At 35.2% G+C, this 21,361-nt stretch overlaps 1 protein-coding gene across 3 annotated transcripts in view; it reads left to right on the forward strand.

Annotated features, from left to right (window-relative positions):
- The window catches only part of LOC145661962 (forkhead box protein O-like), a 583,915-nt gene that overhangs the window by 400,133 nt on the left and 162,421 nt on the right, over window positions 1-21,361 (forward strand). For 2 of the 3 annotated variants that reach the window (XM_081727314.1, XM_081727325.1), the window contains exon 4: window positions 11,284-12,836. The exons of the other annotated variant lie outside the window; for it this stretch is intronic. The gene's annotated coding sequence lies outside the window, so the exon portion shown is untranslated. Of the gene's footprint in view, window positions 1-11,283; window positions 12,837-21,361 lie in introns of those variants that run through there. 3 annotated transcript variants of the gene reach the window in all.

Below are 21,361 nucleotides of genomic sequence, written 5' to 3' on the forward strand. Positions count from 1 at the left end.
GGGGGGGGGCATGAATATGTCAGGGGGCAAGTCATTAAAAATTCTCTTACAAATATCTAAATTGTGTTTTTTGTATTAATAATAGCATTTAGTGTTGATGTCTGGAGAGGCCAAGAAAAGTTTAGGGAGTACCATTCCCTCCTAGCCCCCTCTGGTTGCGGATCTGCTCTGACGTCATGGGCACACTCTCAGAGGAATGGACCCACTTTGTCAGAACCCCCCCCCCAAAAAAAAAAATTCTTAACATATATTTGTACACTCTCTCAATAAAACTAGTTTAAGAGGAAAGTGATTGATATAGCATGGAAATTTGATCTGTACTCTTTCTCTTACAGCGAGCTAAGTAGCTTAAGTGGTAGAGCGTTGCCTTTACATTCGGGAGGTCGTAGGTTCAATTCCCATTGCCGACCACCCTGGCTGGAGTTTTCCAGGGTTTTCCTGAGTCCCACTAGGCAAATCCCACTAGATAGTACCTACTAAACAGGCCTTGGCCGATACCTTCCCAAATCCTTCCCATTGTTATTGTTGTTAGGTATCTCCAGTATAAAATGGCCTCTGACCTGTATCTGGTGATTGTTAAATAAATAAATAAGCAATCTAGTTTTTTCTGAAAATATAAATCCAAAATTTGAACCCCTCACCCCCCCAAAAAAAAAATCTGAGTGCGTGTCTGCCTGACGGTAATACATTACACTCCTAACAGACACACATACAGTACACTTCTAACAGTAATACAAATACTACGTGTAAGAACTGAGTATAATCGCTATGTTGCCCAGATATGGTTAGTTAATTCTTCCCCGTTGTAGGAACTCATGTATGTTATACAGTAGTCTAAAGAAAGAAAGGAAAAGATGCGAAAACTGAGTTTAATTCATCCTTAGGGGAAAAAAAAAAGAAACGCTTACTCCTTGATAAGCTATAAGTAACAGAGACGATGATGGTGTAGCTAAGCGCTTGATGTTTGCTTTCTTTCCCCTTCCACCCTCTCCCTTGTACATGAACATAAAAAAAATAATTTTAAAAAACTTGAGTAGTGACGTCATCACATTTGAAGACGTTTCTTTCCTTGTTGCTAATTGTTGGTATCTCTTGTGCTGTGGCAGCGTCGTGATTGCCTCATCATCACCACTCGATGAAACGATCCCTGACAGGTGTTAAGAGTGCTGACTTGCCACTGTCGGGGAGGTGAGTTTACACAACATCACTGTGTTAATTTCCCTTTTGTGATGGGCAAAGTCGGTAAGAAGACCTCCCGTATCTAATGTACTTAAAAAAAAAAAAAAAAAGTGCTTTTCCTAGGGCGTAGTGGAGGTAATACTGTTCACATGTGTCTGATTAAAGAAATAAGCGTGGAACAAAAGTGCAGGGTATCTTGCCAAACAGTAAAGTATATTGCCCACACACTTCGAAATCTCCAGGTCTGCATGTGTTTCTCAGAAAAGACAGATTAAAAGTAGTAGTATTAGTAAGAGACTTGGTCGCCAAACCGAAGGAATATACTTTTTTTTTTTTTCATTGTAACAACGCTAATTAGAGGTAAAAACACTAATTTGACTACTTTGCGATAACACCTGGGGTCTTGAACGAAGCTAGGCCTCGCTTGAGTTAAGAAAATCCATCTTTGATTTCTTTTACTTCTAAAGGATACTTCGTGCTAAAACCTTTGTCTAACTAGTTATATGAAACATTGGATAACAGTGACTAAAGAATAACTACGAGGAGGGGGGGTTCTTTTTCAACCTCCGTTACATCACCTGAGGAGGATCACGCGAGGTGGCGAAACACGGATTAACCAAATCTGTTTATTGAGGATCGTACATCCACCATATTCTGGTAATTAATCACTGTGGAGTAATTATTAACTGCAAAAAATACACACAGTACATAGTAAAAGAAGAGAAACATTTTCGTTCATATTCTTCGTTAAAAAGAAAAAAAATAACAAAGCTCCTGCTTCCTTCCATTATACGTACATGCGTCCCAAGATTTCGTTCTTTTAACATGATAGATGCAAAAGATGTATTCTTTCTTGATACTAGTCTTTATATTGATATAATTCCGGATTTAACAAGTCTCTTGACACTTTTCTAAGCCTATATGTACGTTCTGTGACCAAAAAATTAAAAAAATAAGGACGTTCAGTAATAAAACGTACTACGTAATTACTAAAGCAAAAAAGCAATCTATGGGATGTGGGCTAAACGAATGAAACTAAGTCTCTAACGCGACGTTGCCGTGTTGAATACAGGTGTAGCTAAGCAGTGAAGGGCGAGTCTCTACTTACGTGCATCAACTGACGTGAATATGTACAAGGACGTGGCAACACCGCAGCCTTCTCATTTGCTAACAGCGTTTAAGGGGATCAATGAGCGCCGCATTCAAACGCATAAACGCTATTCCTTAGTATAACTAACTTCTTTTTGTTTGTGTTTTTACTTCCTGCATTCTGCTGTCTCACCTTGCAGGACAAACCCTCATTGTACAAACCCATGCTTAGGCTGTACGTCCATCTGTAGTGCTTGGTAGTATGTGTAAAAATAAACGGTATTTTCGTTATCGTATTGCTTTCGACATATCAAATATAATAACTTCATTATTCGCACAGTCAGCAATAAAAATTCTCCCCCTTTGATGAAATTTGTTTCGTAAATAAGTTCAGAGTATAATTACAATTTGACTACAGTTTTCAGTAGATTAAAAGGAATGGAATTTGCTGAACGTTCTAGCCATTTTACCGTTGTACGCTCCAGCCGTACCACCGTTGTTTCCAAAGATAAACTTTACCAAACGAAAGAACTTTTGTTGCTGACTGTACAATAATTTTATGAAAAGCACTTATTCTGTATACAGAGGATTTATAGGTATAGGTATTGTGTTTATATTCATATATACTCATTTGTAGTTCAGGGATAATCAGAGGGAGTTGGCTTCCCTGTAAACAACTTCAGCCTCTTTGAAGCTTATGTATATATGAACGTAAGGTAATATCGGCCCCCTATCTTACAAGGGCAATGACGAGTTCGCCATGAAGGTGAATCAAACTAATTTGTGCATTCGATAAAGCTTATTGACATGTATAAGATATTATAAAGGAAAAACTTGTCTCTATTGGGTTTTTGAGAATATCACTCTTAAACATTTTCCGCAAATCTTGAGAACTAGAGTTTGGAGAGAAACTTCTAACACTGCATAATGAAGCACTTCTAGCTGTTGCGAATCACAGCATATTTCATTGCTCTGCGGTTAGTGAAGTAAATGAACATAAAATTTATGAAGGTTTTTCAAACTATCCTATTCAACGTAATGTTACCAGTAATGGAAACCGTGTCCTAGTCTAGTTAAGGAAAGAAGAGAAACAAAAGTTATCTTTGTACCAATAACGTTGGATAAATGCAATAAATTGCAAATTAATACAGTTTTTCTAGCCAAAATTAAATTCGAATTTAGCAAGTGATTCAAACGTAATATAGGCATGTGTCCTATAACCAGCTTTAATGAATGCATACTGTCAGAGCTAAATGTATCATAGGAAGCAAAGCTGGTTCAATAAAATCGACATCAACTGCAGAGTGCACACTAATCTTCTGTGCACATTACTCTTAATATGCGCCAACTAATTACTATTGTACATATTCTTCGAAATAACAGACTTCTTTACACCTTGTCCATATTTTAATTCTTATATGAGCATCTGATAGTACTACATCGACAGCTGTTTCCAAACATAGTTACATACATTTTAAGCTCATCATTAACTGCCAGATGGATAACAATTACATTTACAGCCAGAAATGCTTCATGACAGCCAGAAATGCTTCATTAAACAACCTTGGAAATTTCACTACAAAGTCTCGCTTTTGAGATTTGCGGAAAACGTTCGAGAACTATTTTCTCATAAACTCAGTCAAGTTTAATTTTTCTTTTACAATATGTTATACAACTCAATTAGCTCTATCGAGTGCACGAATTAGTTCGACTCGCCTTTATGGGGTAACTCATCTGTTGCCCTTGTTAATATCCTCGCTATAGGCCTGCATAGACGTGTCTTTGTTGAGGAGGATGATATATGTTACCTCTTAAAAAGACATCCATTTACCTCATGATTAACAGTGAAAATTCTTTGGTCTTACTGTAAAATGGATCCAGAACCATATGCTTCAAATATACAAGTGCTTTCGATTTGTAAGACCTCAGGCGAAAGTAAATGCCAATCCCAATGATATTGGTGAGGATTCCATGTCCAGCATGAGTAAATTATTTTACACCCTCTTTGATTCCTTTATATCAGTGATACAGATTTTTCACTATAAGTGGACATTGATACATTCAGTGGCGTACTCACAGGGTCGTTCTGCGTTTTAACTTTCCTTCCTTAAAGAAGATATTATGAACAAAACAATAATTTATCATATTAAAATACGAATTAAAAATCCTGAAATGATATGGACTTGGGGGCTTGAACCCTCCTTCTTTGATGAAGTTCGGGGTATACTGCTGGCTCCGTTAACGTTAACTCTTCAAGCCAGGAGTCAGAGTACACACTCACCATTTAAATGTCTACCTTATGGGCGGGATCCCGACCCGAGCGCACATTCACTAAATACATATTATTTATTTATTTATTTATTTATTTAAAAAAAAGGGTATTGTGTGTTTTAAATACTTCAAATAGAAGCTTTAAAAGTCTTGGTACTAGAGCTTTATTTAAATAGTCAGTAGGGTAGCGAAAAATTAAAATGAAACCTTAAGTTTTACGTCCCATGCTTATGCCAACTAGGCTAAAGGAAACTGTAATGATGAGTAATGAATGAAATGGTAGAATGGAGAAAGTGGGATGAAACGGTAGAATCCCGAGTAAACCACCGCGGCCCCTAGTCGAGTAGGGAAGTAAGGATTTAAAAGACGCTGTTAATTGTATACAGCCGTTATAAAATGACGGTTGATCGTTTAGAATCCCAAGAACGAATACAAATAGTGAACTTGTTACTTTTCCTGAAGGTCTTATGAGTTTAACTCTTACCTTCTATGGCACGGGGCTTGGAACGACCTCTCCGCATGCCCCACCTATGAGCCAGCCCTGCGCGAGCTAATCATTCGGAGCTGTACGGGAGCACTAATTCAATAATAAGCATGTTAGCGTATCATTGCTGGTTTGTCTTTTTTAAAAAAAAAAATGTTAACATAGCCCTTCTTCGTTCCCAGAACGAGTAGGCAATATTTCTGAAAAAATTAATACAGTAGATAAGAACTGTGAACAAGGCCATTATTGAAATAGAAACTACATTCAGCTTGTTGGGTATTTGTTGTTTATGGGAAGAGTGTATTGTTTCTTGTTCTCTGTCTCTCTGCCTCTTTGAAGCAACAGGTGTTGTCAGTGCTACAACGAGAGCGAGCGAGAGAGACGCAGAACAGCAGCTTCTCTTCCTCCGCGATTTCCAAACACAAAACAAAACACGCACGCTTCTTCCGCATCACTAAACTCCCTCTACCGTCTACTTTTTTCTTGCCGCACTGCTTTCATTTCTTCAGACTTAATCGTCGCACTGAAGAGAGAGAGAGAGAGAGAGAGAGAGAGAGAGAGAGAGAGAGAGAGAGAGAGAGAGAGAGAGAGAGAGAGAGAGAAATTCAAGTCCCAAGTTCCTGTAGTGAAACAAGATCTATCCTAATTAAACAACGAATTACATTAATGGGTGAGTTCTTTTCAATACTCTTTTTTTCATAACGTTTCGTATAGATGTTAATTCGGATGATAAATTGACGAACCAGGTCAGGTTAAGAATGGTTGTCTTACCACTTCGAGAAGTTATTAGTTGTTCTCTTGCACTAAACTCTTTTGAAAAATCATCTTTTACGAACTTGTGTACATAAGAAAGACACGCCTATTATATATATATATATATATATATATATATATATATATATATATATATATATATATATATATATATATTCATATCCGGACTTAAGTTGCGACATAACTAAATGTTTACTGTGAAATGCGAGAATGGTAACTAGCGAGGCGGTCAATCATCGAGACTTGTATGACATAGGAACACTTATTTGGTACCAATCGGCTGCGGTGGTTCAGTGATAGAGTTCTGATCTCGGGTGCGTGAGGCCCCTGGTTTGATCCCAGCTGATGTCATGTGAACTTTATGGACAAAAAACACGATGTGCTTGGGTTTTCTCGGAGTTTTCCCGTTTCCTTCAACTTTATTCATTTCATTCTTTATCATCAGACTCCTTTAGTCTTGACACATAATCGTGAGACGTTAAACTACGAACTTTATTTGCTACCACCTATCTTGCGAAATATTTTGATATCTACTTCTAGTGGTATTCAAAGAATCATTTTTATTAGTAAAACTGCAATGTAACCTTCAAGACACTTGAACTTGTAGTCACTTATACACCAATTAGTTTTTAAAAGACACCGTTATTTATTATTATTTTTTAAAAATAAAAATTTGGCGTAAGGGAATCAGTCATATTGATGTGAAGTTTTAACGTTTCTTTTGATCACCGAGGCTATATGACCGTAGAGTTTAGCGTGGAAGCTCACATGATTCGGAATCGGATTCCTCGTTAAGTTTTAGGCTAACGTCTCACATAGCCTTCGTATCAAAAAGAGATGTTAAACTTCGAATCAAGTATGGAATCAATAAATTGCTAGCAATACATACAATTTCCTGTATGCTTGATGGTTTGAGACACTGTACTAAACAGGGATAACAGGTGCACATATTAATAGAAATTGTACTCGTATGTTCTTTCACGTGTTTATAAAACTGGTAACACTAGGCGATCATATACTTCATTTGATTTGATTGGTGGAAAAATCGCTATTACCTGCCTTACTGGATAGGAGTAAGAGCGGATCCAATATTGTAAAATGAGAATTTATTTTGTCTTTTTTTTTTTTTTTTTTTTTTTTTTTTTTTTTTTTTTTTGTAATTACTGACATTATGGTATGTTGTGATAAATATTTTAAAATATCACAGAGATACAGCACAAGATACTTTCCAGTTCTTCACGGTGAATCATCACGGAAAGAGGGAATCGAGCAAATTTTGCAACGAAATTTTTTTTTTAGAAGATTAGTACACACACACACATACAAATACACATACATACATATATATATATATATATATATATATATATATATATATATATATATATAGTACAGATATTATCATTACTCGTAGTACTGCTTCCATTTATTCTGACCGTCACCTACAAGAATAAATCCCTACAGAAATAAAGCATATTGTAGGATTAGGATTTAGATTTCTGGGCTTCCGGCATCTATGGCCATGTTAGCCCATCACGTATGAGGGATTGACGTCCCTCAGCGAGCACACTATCCGAATCCGCTAAAAAAGGAAGCAGTCTGGGAAGCGGCATTTGCCTGGTGTGAATGAGAAACTCAGGAAAACCCCATTCAGGGTGGTTGGCCTGAAAAAGCGTTTTACGCTTTTTCGACTGAGTGGCTCCACCGTGAATCGAACCCGGGATCGCTCGCACTGTGACCGCTCGTTAGCGACTATATTCTACGCGCGACCACAAAGCATATTGCAATTGTATAAGAATTTCCCACTCATGTTATACGTAACATCACCTCTATGTAGGGCTCCTAGACGTTCCGGATTTACATAATCTACCTCCTCCCTCTTTAAAAAAGTTCAAAACTCTTTTTTTTTTTTTTTCAAAACAATCATATTGAAAAAAATACCACTGGTTTTAGTCATAGATACTCAACTAATAAGAATAATGTACTTGTATCACTCACTTTTGGTGAACTTACTTTGAACTTTTTCTTTTTTTAAAAAAATAATTCAGATTTTTCAGCAAAAGCAAGTTCGTAACTATGACTATACCTACTGGAAATTTTCATAGCGTGTCTTGGTTATTAAGTTCTGAAAATCTGCTAGCTCTACCTACATGACATATCAATATATTGATGACAGCGTAAAAAAAAAAAAAAAAAAAAAAAAAAAAAAAAAAAAAAAAAAAAAAAACTGATCTTTCTTACTTTGATTTGAAATTAGATCTTGCAAGATTTGAAGCTTGAACATATCTACACATCGGAACCTCTACACTACGATCAATTATGGCATAAATACTACCGTAAATAAACTTTTTTCCTTTTTTTTTTTTTTAAAGGACTTTATAGTGATTTTTCTAACATCTTGTTCGGTAATCAACTAACAGCATAGAACCAAAATTACATTAAAACAAAATAGGTTATTCTTTTAGGACAGTGGTTCTCAACCTAAGGGCGTGAAGAGCGAGTAAAAGGGGATTTAAACTACTCACAAGATATAAACTGAAATTCGCAAATACAAATATTACAACAACTATGGTTTCATTAAGAACAACGCTGGTAAGAAATAGTGTTGCTGTAATATATTATGAAGTCTTGATTGGAAATAAATAAATTGGCGAGAATATTATTATTATTATTATTATTATTATTATTATTAGTAGTAGTAGTAGTAGTAGTAGTAATAATAATAATAATAATAATAATAATAATAATAATAATAATAATAATAATAATAATACTATTATTGAAATTTGAAAATTTAATGCACCTGATATCGCAGTAAAAATAAGAGAAAAAATACATATGACTAACGAGAGTAAGGAGGAGCTATACAGAGCTTACAAAAGGGGCTCCAGGTAAAGGTTGGGAACCACCGGTTTAAGAGTTGACTTGATTTTTAAGAAGCAGTGTAATAATATTTTCCACATTATATTCTTAAATGTGTGTTGCTGAGAGTAGGGGGGACAATTTCTATGAAATCTGGAGTGTAGGTTTGCGCTGCTGACACATTTGTTTCCTTTCTCTGTGCGTAAAACATTACTTTATAATTAATATGAATCTGGTGATGGGTTAAAAAAAAAAAAAAAAAGCACAATTTTGTCTTGTAATCGGATAATATCAGAACCATACCAATCTGGCTGAATTTTCTGACATACAAGACACATAAAGAGACTAACTAACTCTATGGCCTCTGGAGCCCGGAGGTTCAATGCCGCGTTCACAAAAGCTCTCCACTGACTTCTATTCTTAGCCAACTGGATCCAGTGTTTACTTTGTATTCCTATTTCTGTAAGATCCATCTTAATATTGTTTTCCCATCTGCTCCTAGATCTTCCTAATGGTCGTTTTCCGATTGGATTTTCAGTAACAGCTTTTGAAAACGTTCCTACTTTCTTCCATCCTGGCTACATGACCTGCCCACCTGAGCCTGCTAGCAATGTTTGATAAACCGTATAAATTATGTAGTTCCTCGTTATGAAGTTTCCGCCATTTCCCACTCCCGTTCCTCTTGGGTCCGAATATTCGTCTCAAGATCTTGTTCTCAAATCCTTTCAGTCTACGTTCTCCCCTCAGAGTAAGAAACCGTTTCGAACCATACAGAGCAATAGGCATGATTATCGTCTTATATATTTTAAGCTTCAAATTCATCGACAGAATTCGCGACAAGAGATTTTGAACTGAATAATTACACGAATTCCCTGCTGTTAGTCGACATTTAGTTTCTTCGTGAATATGGTTTTCGTCTGTTAATATTGATCCTAGATGTTTGAAGGTATCCACAATTTTGTCAAAAGTATTATTTGATATTTTAACGCATCCATAGTTTGCCGTATTACGATCCCGACGAATTTCCATGTATTTGGTTTTCTTTGTATTTACTTCTAAACCGATGTCCATGCAAGCCTTTAATAAAGACCTCTGGATTTATTTCTATTGTTCTTCTATCCTACAACCAGGGATGCCCTATTAAATTTACATCATCAGCATACGCCATAACCTGGTGAAATATCATTCAACTCTAGACCCTGGTTGCTATCTTTGATTTTCTTTATAGCGAACTGCAGGACAAAGTTGAATAACAATGGCGACGACGCATCTTTCTTGTTTCAGGCGATTCTCCACGTGAAAGCTCGTGGACAGTAATTTTCCTACCCGGACAAAATTTTCGGAATGTTGAGTATACTTGGGTTTAAACCAGAGACAGCATTAAAATTTCAGCAAAAGAAAAATTGGGACACGCGGAAGTACGTAGGAACAAACGATGGTTCGACCTGGAGTGTATTAAGCAAAACGAAACTGTTCTTTTAATAATGGGCAAACTCAAGAACTACGCTTTGTGTTTATACTGACCGAGAAATGTTATCTCTTGGCGCCAGTAAAAATTATACTGATTTAAGGTTCAGGTCTTCGAGTCACTTGATACCCATGACGTAATTTCACTTTTGCTAAAGTAAATGTAGAAAACTTACAAAATATTGACAATAGAACGTTTGACAATAGAATTTTGCTCGAGTTCATTACAATGTGCATTCCTTCATCTATTTGATTGAGTTTGACAGTCCCGCGTTTCTGTGAGTCCTTGTCTGAAGAACACAGCCTCCAAATAATTTAATTTTGGTATGAATAACTCAAAGGTTAAAATATATAGAATATAGAATTAAAATTTAAATAAAATATGTATTTATTTCTCTTGAAGGCAATACAAATAAATATTTTAACGGTCAGTGGTACATTCTCAGAATGACTGAAAAATTAGTTCACAAACTTAATAGTGATAATAATAATAAATAAATAAAGGTGTTCACTTTGTAAATTGTATTGTCTTTGTTTGGGTTAAAGTAATTATTTTTTACTTCAAGCCAAACCGCATAATAATCTAAAATTTCATTTGCCTTTTTTATTAAGAAAACTGTAATCTGTCTTATGTACCTAGTGAGCTATTATTTACGTAATATGCAATGACTTTAGTTCAACTTCTCATTTAGTGGGAATTTCTGTGAAGATACCATTGACTGTTTAATGCTTTCATTGGTCCCATCTCTCACTTTTCCAATTGTCAAAAACGTTGCAATAAATGCGCAAAGTATTCATAATTGATTTTTTTTTTAATTCACTGCATTTTTGTAGTATAGCTAGTAATAAATTTCCGGAAAGTGGAAATAGGACCAGTGAGGATATAAAAGCGTTGCTGAAGATCAAGTATCCATTTTTTTTTTCTAAAGGGCTCATAGAAATTCCAAGAATTGGCAAGGTTTTGTAATGTGTATCGGTTTTTTTTCTTTTTAAAAAGTATTGAGTACTCAGCAACGAGGTGTGTGTATATATATATAGATAGAGTACCGCGATTTACTGGGTTATAGAAATATTGGATTCATAGTAATGCGTGAACATTTTAATAACAATTCGAAAAAATACAATAAAAAGCTTTTATTTCTTTTTTTTCACACTAGGTTAATTTGTTTGAGAAAAAGAGATGATGTCGACGGTGTGGAATCGTCAGAAGTCATCGAGGAAGAAGAAGACAGAAGAAAAATGGGTTAGGAAAAAAAAAAGAAGCAAGTAAGAATATTTTGCAGTGAAAAAGGAGAGGATAATTTGCAAATTTCATCCTAAAATAGGAGCGGTTACATAAAGACAGATTTCAAAGAATGTGACTAGAGATGCTATGATGATGAAAGCACGAGAAGAGAAGTGAAGAGGACGATCGGGGGTGTTACTGCTAGGGCGCCAAGAAGAAAAGACTGGGGAAAGCAGAGGTGCCAAGTTGGTGCGACGTTGCCAGCTGTAATTAATGTACGTGGCAAGTGTCGGACATCAATCATTTCCCATGGTGCTGTGCTGCTAGCTAGGCGCTCGGGAAGGAGGTTCCCGTAGGTCCCGGCCATTTTCATGAAACATTCATAATTTCTGCATGTCTTCTCCCGAATAACTTATTCCATCAAATTCTCATCAGGCACCAGGAGGCTTTTTTAATTACTCCCGACTCTCTTCCGTAGCTTTTTGGGTAAACACCCTTAATTTGCAGTTTAACACATGGCTGAACTCTTTTCATTCTGTGGGGGCAGCGGAGGGGGGCAACAGGAGTGAGTTCAAGCTATTACTGTATCAATCGGAAATGCCAATAAATAGTAGATTGATGAAGAATTTGCGGGTGAAAAAATATAGTAGGGGGGAGACTAGAATTTTTAAAAGAAAGGAAGGGAGAGAGAAAAAAGTCTCAACTATTTCTCAGTCACAAGAATGGGTTTTGTTGTTTTGAAGTTTTGGAAGGAGTTAAAGAAGAATGTTTTTGACACGCTGCCACAAATTAGTGAAGTTAATGCGCCCGTATTTTTTTTAAAGAAACTTTTTTTTTTTTTGTATTTCTTTCTTCTGATGAATACAAGTTTCTGATATTGGGTACTTTCAGCATAAATTAGTGCAAAGATATGTTCCTATGTGTGTGAGTGTGTGTGTGTTTTCGTGTCTTGAAAAAAAGCCAAACTGTACGTTAATTTCTGCTTATGTTTTCAAAGTAAATTCTTTTTCAACAAGAACAGAAAATTTTACCCTCATTTTTGAGTGTGTGTAAACGTGCAAGTCCAATATTTCTTTACAGACAGTTAAGAAAGTACTGCAAACGCTGGTAAAACAAAAAAAGAAAGAAGTGTACAGCAGGTGATCCCAAATATGTTGTCTTTTCTTAAAAACAAAACCAAAAACAAGAGAAATGATTTGGCTTTAATTGTTAAAAAAAAAAAAAAAAAAAAAGAATATGTATTTAGTATTTGTTGAATTGATCTAGATTGAATTTGACCAATCTGTGCTTCCTGGTGCATATTGTATCTGATCCAACATGCAGTGTGATGTTTGTGATTGCAGCAAACAGCGCCAGTGTGTGCATTTTTTTTTTTTTTTTTTGAGCTCTTTGTTGCCATTTCCTTGCATTCTCAAAAGGATATATGAACAATTTTAGAAAATAAAATTGAAAGTGAAAATTTATATATAGACATTGTAAGGTAAAGTGAAGCTCAACCTTACTGTTCTACAGTTGTAATGTTACAGTTACAGCATATGTACAACATGCTGTTTTACTTTTTTTTTTTTTTTTTTTGCCTGTGCTGTTGTATTTTCCGTCCTGATGCAAGGGAATCAGTTGTTCTTTTCGTTTTCCCATATTACTGTAAAGATACTATATGTAAATAATAAAAAATAAATATATATATATATATAATTGTTGTATTTGGATCCCTTGTGGCAAAATAAAAACACAACTGTCAAAAAAGAATTCCCTCTTTTCATTTATTAATCTTACAGTTTAGTTTAGTTTACTATAATATAAAAACGATGTTTCTTTAAATGTTAGCTGTGAAAACATGAATATATTAAAAAAAAAAAAAAAAACTTCAAAAACAAACAACAAATTAGAAGATGAGACACATGTAGAACAAATTATGCACTGTACTCTGCTGGAGAGCTTTCTTTAAAAAAAAATTTAAAAAAAAGTAAGGGGCCTGTAAAATCACATCAATTGTCGACACATGATAACAGTTGCTTTTCTGTTTTCTTTTTGATTTTTTTAAAAAACAGTAACAATATTTGCGTATAATAATTCTGTTAAGTTGAAGAGAGCTCTTAAAAATTCACTTAAAGACAAAGCAATAATCATAGTATTAATCCATGCACTTTTTTTTAAACATATTTCGTTTATTATTTGAGAATGTTTAATTATTTGAAGTATGTTAGTTGTATGAACACGAGTGCTACCAAAATGAATAAACATAATACTTTTTTTAAAAAAAATGCATTAATATCAATATTTTCTTAATCCAGGTAATCAAAATCCTCTGATTATTGGTTCAATTTGGGAAATAATTAAACATAAGACTGTGCAATATCCAGATTTAAATATCGATAAAAACATGAAATATATAAAAAAAATATATTAAAATATCGGAATGTGAATACTGAAATAATATCAAAAAGTATTAAAATATCAAAATCTGAATACAGAAATATCGAAAAATATTAAAATATGAAGTGTGAATACTGAAATCGAAAAGTACTGAAATACCGAAATATCGAAAAACATTAAAATAATCGAAATATAAATACTGAAATATCGAAAAGTATTGAAATATCAAAATGTGAATACTGAAATATCGAAAAGTATTGAAATATCAAAATGTGAATAACGAAATATCGAAAAATATTAAAATACTGAAATGTGAACATGAAATATCGGTGTGTGAATACCAAAATATCGAAAAAAAATATTGAAATATTCAAATGCTAATACCGAAATATCGAAATATGTGTAACCAAAATATCAAAATTACCGAATATCAAAAAAATTTGCAATATGAAAATATCAAAAATATTGCAATTGAAATAAAAATCGAAATGAAATATAAAATATATTGACTGACAGCACACTGCACTGAATGCCCACGACACATTAGTTTTATTTATTTATTTATTTAATTTATTATTATTATTATTATTATTACATAAATTACAATAGTATAAACATATAAGCGTCTATAAATTAGTAGCTGTATGAGCAATGTTACCACTGGAGGCATTCACTGGTATAGTATATCTCAAAATTGATTTTCTTGTAGCTAACTATTATTAAATGCTTTGATTTTTAAATCGTAAAATGTTGCGAGAAAGTTTATGAGACTGTGCGATACAGCTTGTGTTGCGACACACTGATTGGGAACCAGTGATAGTCAAATAGTGGTCCACGAATACAGAAGTATAATGGCTTTTGTTTCTTTATCTATTTGTAACAGAAAGAGTGTAGAGCTGGCAATCGTATTATACCAACATTTGACTAATTGTGGAAATATTTCCTTTGATTTGGGTTACGAAACCCATTTTACTCTGAAAACTAAAGCCGTTAATACCGGGCTGATTTGTAGAAAAATAAATAAATAAATAAATAAATAATGTATATTTCGTATACAGTTTCAAATATTTGTAGCTGATATCTTGATTGATTTAGACATGTGAAACAAAAAGGAAGATACGCAGGACAAAAGAAAGAGCCAAGAGTAGAACGTAAATATAAATGTTCTTAAATTGCTGTTGTTGTGTATTTAGTAATTTATTTTAATCTGCTTGGTTCCCAAACATGGTTCTTATTTTTACTGGTCTACTGTTCTATTATAAATTGCCTATCACTGATCTAATGATGGAAAACGTCAATTGTACAGCAAATTTGGGAAAGAAAGAATAAAAATGTATAAGAATAGGAGAAATTACTTCAATCTACTTGGAATGTATGTAACAAAATAAAAACACACATACGTAAGAATGATAGAACATATCAGAAACGTCAAATACAATGACCTTGACTCTATCAAAACATTTAAAATAAATTGCCCACGAAATGGAGTTATGACATGAGTTTTTTTTTTCTTAATCCAAAATATAAAGAAGAAATATTGCAGATCGTGTTATTAAATCTGAGAAAACTAAATTAAATACAGAGAAAGCCGCTCTTGACAAAAACTGGCCTTTTCTGAAATTCAAATATGTGGAAATACTATTTTTAGCCAGTCTTTCAGTTCACACAATCATCTGTGGGAACTTACATGAATAAATATTGCACATATATTTTAGTTCAATAAACACTATTTCTTTATTTCCATATAAGAAAATTAACTTGTGGCGCAACATTCTTTAGGAGCCAAAGCCTACCAGTGTATACGCCGCTGTGTTAACATCATATGGTGTATACGAACAGTCACCCATGTTTGCTCGAACCCGACGTTACTTGACTTCGTTGATCTCTCAAGATCTTGATAATATCATCCACTGTGGTGACAATTCGACATTAAGTTACGTAATTCGACTTCAATCTACAATTGGTAGTATGGCAACCAAAGGAACGTAGCTCCAAGAATGGATTTTTTTTGTTTGGATTATTGAAAACCCCACTTGGTGTTATTTGATTGTTATTGAAGTTTACTTTGTCATTGACTTGTCTGCTATGCAATAATGTGTTTACCATCTTATTAAAACAACATTTGTTTGAAAAAAAAAAAACTTTTTTTTCACTCTCTCCTGTAAACCTACGAAAATGGAGTGATGTTTCTCTGGTTCTCATATACGACGAATTGATAAAGAATCTAAGGTAAAAGATACTGGATACGTTTCTCTGTGTGTGACAGTATAAAATTATGCAGCGTTTCCTTTTTTGTTCATCTAAGCAGAAGAACATAATTTTAAGAAATATGTTTGGGTGTATTATCTATGCAGTTATCACAATAGAGTTGCACTACTTGTACAGGTTGTCTAAGAAAACCCCGTAGCCCTAGGTTTGAGCATCATAGAAAACACCGTTAACATAGTGATTGGGCATGGTTATCCAGCATCTCCATCCCGATTGAAACTGTCTCCCACGAAGCCCGGACTTCGCAACACCAGACAAATCATAATGTGAAATAACCAAGTTATATGTCTGTCATCATCGATAGAGGACAAATGAAGAGTGACTCGAAGTGTGGAGGAACCCTTTTGAACGACAATTCAGCAGATGCTGCGCAGTATGTTAAGAAGGATATTTAGGAGGAGGAGGAGGATATGTATATACAAAAGGTGGAACACCTATAGATCCACTAGAGAAGGTCAGACTTAAACTCATTGAACTGAATGATCCCAATTGGTAAATGTAAATGTACTCTCGGTTTGCGAAGTTCACAGAACGCATTACAATATATAAGTAACGTCACACATTTCATGTTTTACTTACAGTGCAGAGAACAACAGTGATCATTGTAACAAAACAGCACAGCGCAAGGTTTAAGATTTACGATTCAATTATTTTCTAAGTTAGTTTCTGAAGTAAGTCCATCCTTAAACTAATAAGAACTACTAGCGGTAGAATTTTAGTTCTAAAACTTAAGGTAGGCTAAATATTAATTTAAATTTTACCTATCGCTGCTGCTGCTGCTATTGGGTTGGTGCGAATGACATGTCTGCTTTGACATATGGTTGGAAGCACCTCAGCAACATAACATTGGGATGGGCCAAGGTCACATGTCGAACGTCACAAACTCTGTACACATAGCCTATACTTAGATATCCAGATAGTCAGGAGGTAGTGCGTTATTGACCAGAGTCGTGTGATAGTGTATAATGGAGAACATACAGTTGCAAGTTTTTACGAATTGAAACTAGGACATTCTGCACAGCAAGACACACAAATATTAACAGTGCGTTTGTTCGAGATATTTCAAATGAGCAGACTATTCACTGTTGTTTTGTCAAAGATTTTTCCCGTTAGACAGTATTGCAAAATGGGCACCAATCAGCATCATATTTGGATGAACTCATTAGGAACAACATAAAAGCGAACCCTCGGGAAAGTGTCCGTGTCATTGGAGACCAATTAGTCGTACCACTACCGTTCGGTGGCCCCTGCAATCTGTAAGGTGAAAAAGTTGAGACTCAGGAGTGCCACATGACTTCACACCGGTCAACAAGAATCACCTTCTGGAGGTACGCAAGGAAGATTGCCTGCATCGGATTGTCACTTCAGATGAAATATATTAATTACGACGACACTCGTAAATAGTCAGAACATTGGTTGGGTCATGATTAACATCTAAAATTGTTTCCAAAATCCACAGAAAGTGTTGTTGCTGGTATGGTGGCCTATGATAAGTGATTCATAATTTCATTCTCATGTGAGGTGACAATCAATACAGATTGTTTTAGTTCTGAACTTCATTATATGCACTGCAAAGTTGTCTGCAAGCATCCAGCAATGCTCAATAGTCATGGTGTTTTCACGTTGCGTGGCAATTCTCCCCCATGTATCTCGGAAAGGATGATGCAGGCTTTGAGTTGTAGTATGAGACCCTTCCTCACCACCGTACTTTCTCGATAACTCGAGCACGATCTCGATCACTTGAGAGAGAATACCTTTCCTGATGATCGGGCTGTGTACCTGTGTAACGTGGGGTTGAGAACTTCGCATCACAGACTCCAGACTTTTCTCACCACGGAACCCAATAGTTGGCTGAGCGATAGGAAAAGTGAGTGGTTGAAGACGGCGATTATAGGTGTTACAACTTTTTGTTTGCGAGTGTGGAGGGGGCTTTGGAAACGACACACTTGGGGCAAATATTTCATTCGTACTACAGGGTGTCCCACTCATAAAATGTTAGAATATTAATAAAAGAGGACATGTAACCAAATTTGTACACGACATACCTTTATGGTTGAGAAGTGAAGGAACATTGCAAGAGGTGTTTGAAGTGACCTCTTCCCACATGAATATACAGTTCAACACAGTGCTGCGTTTTCGTGACTGTTGCTGCCATAGTATTGGGCGTGATTGTCTGGATTTCATGGCGGATGTTCTCGAGTAACTCGTCGATGGCGTATGGTTCTGTCACTACTGGATGTAATGTATCCAGTGACTACACATCTGTTCTTTCACCTCAATGAAATAAACTATGGATTGAAGAAGATTGGCTAAGTTTTGCTACAAATATGACCGCAAATCTCATATCACCATCTACAAGACATCCTGATCTCACAATCCTTTATCAGGGAAACACTTTATTACAGATTTTCTACAATATGTCATTGTTGAGTGTAATAGAATAATTATCGGGTATTAAAAAAATATATATACTATACATACACCGTGTGCGGTTGCATTCATTTCTCATATCAACATCCTAAATCCAAATCCTAGTCTTTATATATATATAACTATCTCTTTAACACGTCTTCATTAAGTAAGCCGATAGGGAGCTTCCAAGTTCATTATTATATCATTATTTTTCACCCTTACAAGAGTTCTTAACGAGTGGCCAGTGTTTACTTTAGAAAGAGAGGGCTTAGGAAAGAAGAGTCATCGGTGGAAAGGAACTATTTCGTATCTTTACCTTTTGTGTGCGTATGAATATTCACACTCAATTTAGTTGTTTAGCTTTCGGTGCCAGAATCCGATATCCAAACACGATTATATACACACACATATATATATAAGACGTGCAATCATTTTTTTCTTCCATCATAATCACCCTTTGTCTTATTCCCTTCATACTTGGGGAAGTATCGTTTGTCTGATATCTCTTGCTGGTTCTAATTAGGTACTTGAGCAAACCACACACACAGAGACTGGAACGTTTCTCATTAAATGATTGTCGCCTTTTTTTAATTTCATGGACAAACTCATTAAGAACTCCAAGACTTTCCTCCCTTTACCTTACACTATCTACCCATTAATTCTGTCTTCCTCCTCTCGCCGTTCATCTCTGGCCGCTAAATACTTAATGATGAGATGCAATACTGTTTGAATTCATTGTAACCTTACTGTAAAATGTAACGAGTTAGTATTCATAAAAGATTATTACGGTTATCGTGGCGTACATAAAGGAGATCTAGTAGAACCAGAGGACCTGCAAATTATTTTGGTCCCTTGATGCCTTTCCATCCTCACTTCCCCCAAGAGGAATCTTTCATGAATTCTAACAAAAGATTTGGAAATTATATAATTTATTCAAACATATTTTGCGTATAATTTCCTTAAGATACATAGTCTGTTAAGATCAACATTTAAATTTGTGAAATAGTCATTAACCACGAAGTTTTGTTCAACTTCTACAATATTCCACAGAAATCGTTCGTTTGTATAGTTCATAGTGTGTATGATGAAGGCACTGAAACAGTTCGGTTATGTACAACGGCGCCGACTTTCTAAAATTTATGTGGGTGTTTATCAATGGCGAAGCGTGTTAGTCTATGTTTTCACGGAAGTCTCGATATTTGATTGATTTATTTTTAGTTAAAATCTTGTATGAACATTGTCATAAAGGGCTGTGCTGTGATAAAAGTAAAATATACCGGTACTATAAGGATAAGTTGGGGCTGCTATAGCTCATTCGGTAACACGACTGACTTCAACCCAAGAGGAATGGGTTGAAATCCGGGTCCAAACTAAAAATCTTGTGGGTGCGCCGCACCCCCAATATTATTTGTGTAGGTGCCGGAGCACCCACGTAGTCGGCGCACATGGTTAAATACTGTTTTTCTTCAACGTAGTAAGTCCGTTTGTACGTTGTTGTTAAGTACACCAAAAGTAGTCTGATTACTGCATTGATCTTCACTTCTTCATTTATGAGAAGCAAAATATCATATTTTTCTCCTTTTCTATCAAAGTACGATGACTGCAATATGTTGGGTAGATTTTAAAATAAATTTAAGTTACATAACAAGGTAACTATTCTGTATTTCTGTTAAATAAGCAAGTATTATGGCATTAGCCTAGATGTTTCTTACTTGCTTCAGCTATACTTTCACCATGTAAGTAGCTTTAGGCAATATAAAATCTATAACCAATGGTTGAACTAGAAATAATTTGTTATCAGTATGCTCATATTGAAACGAAGCGGTCGGTGTCAAATATAGAAGTAGGAGAGGAGAAAATAGAACAGTTGACTAGTTTTCAATACCTGAGTAGTATTGTTAATGATATCATAAAGTGCGGTCGTGAAATAAAAGCAAGGATATGAATGACAAAAGAAGCCATTAGAAGGAAGAACAGGCTATTTTGTGCAACCTTGAATTAAGAGTTGGGGGGGAAAAAAGAGTCATAAAATGCTTCATGTGGAATATTGTACTATATGGGTCAGAAACATGGACATTACGCAAAAATGATGAAAAACGGCTGGAAGTTTTCAAAATTGGAGTGTAGAGAGGAATAGAGAGAATAGCTGGGTCTAATGAGACGGTGTTAGAATTGGTCGGGGAGAAAATAACAAAGAGGAGGAAGAGAAACTGGTTGGGACATTTGCTAAGGACGAACTGTATCTTAGGGACGTGCTAGAGGGTATGGTGGCAGGAAAGAGAGGGAGGGGGCGAAGGAGGCTACAATTAATGGACGATATCAAAAGAGAAAAATCGTACATGAAGACAAAGAGGTTAGCGGAAGACCATGGAGCATGGAAGATTCTCAGTTGTGGCAAGTGACGTGCCAATAATGGCGAATACATATGAGTATGCTCATATACATAGTCCTGTTTTACGTTACTTTCATATAGTAGAACATCTTTTAAAATTTTTACAGCTGGTGTGATTTTTTGGCATCTTAATTTGCTGCTGGTTTGATTTTTGGCATTTGGCATTGCACCACATGAGAGCTCCAGCCGGGAATCTAATCCGGGTCTCCGTCCACAGTCTTTTATACAGTATTATGCTCTTTATTTAACAATTTTCAAAGGATCTATTATGATATTAATGTTGTAGCATTTCCAAATTACATTTATAATGAGTAATATCAAATCTGAGATAGTATTCACTCATAATTACATATCTTGAACTTCTTGATATCTGTTATAGCACTATTGAACTTCTATATTAATATCACATACCTTCCAGAATATCTTCCAAACTTAGGTCCAACCAACAAATATACATATCTGCAAAATATGCATTCCGTTAACGTTCTCGTCTTTGGTGCGAGCGGTCCCGGGTTCAATTCCCGATGAGGACACTTGATCGAAAAAGTGTAAAAGCTTTTTT

This window comes from Thermobia domestica, chromosome 1 (genome assembly GCF_964235325.1).
Source record: "Thermobia domestica chromosome 1, izTheDome1.hap1.1, whole genome shotgun sequence".
Classification (NCBI taxonomy): Eukaryota; Metazoa; Arthropoda; class Insecta; order Zygentoma; family Lepismatidae; genus Thermobia; species Thermobia domestica.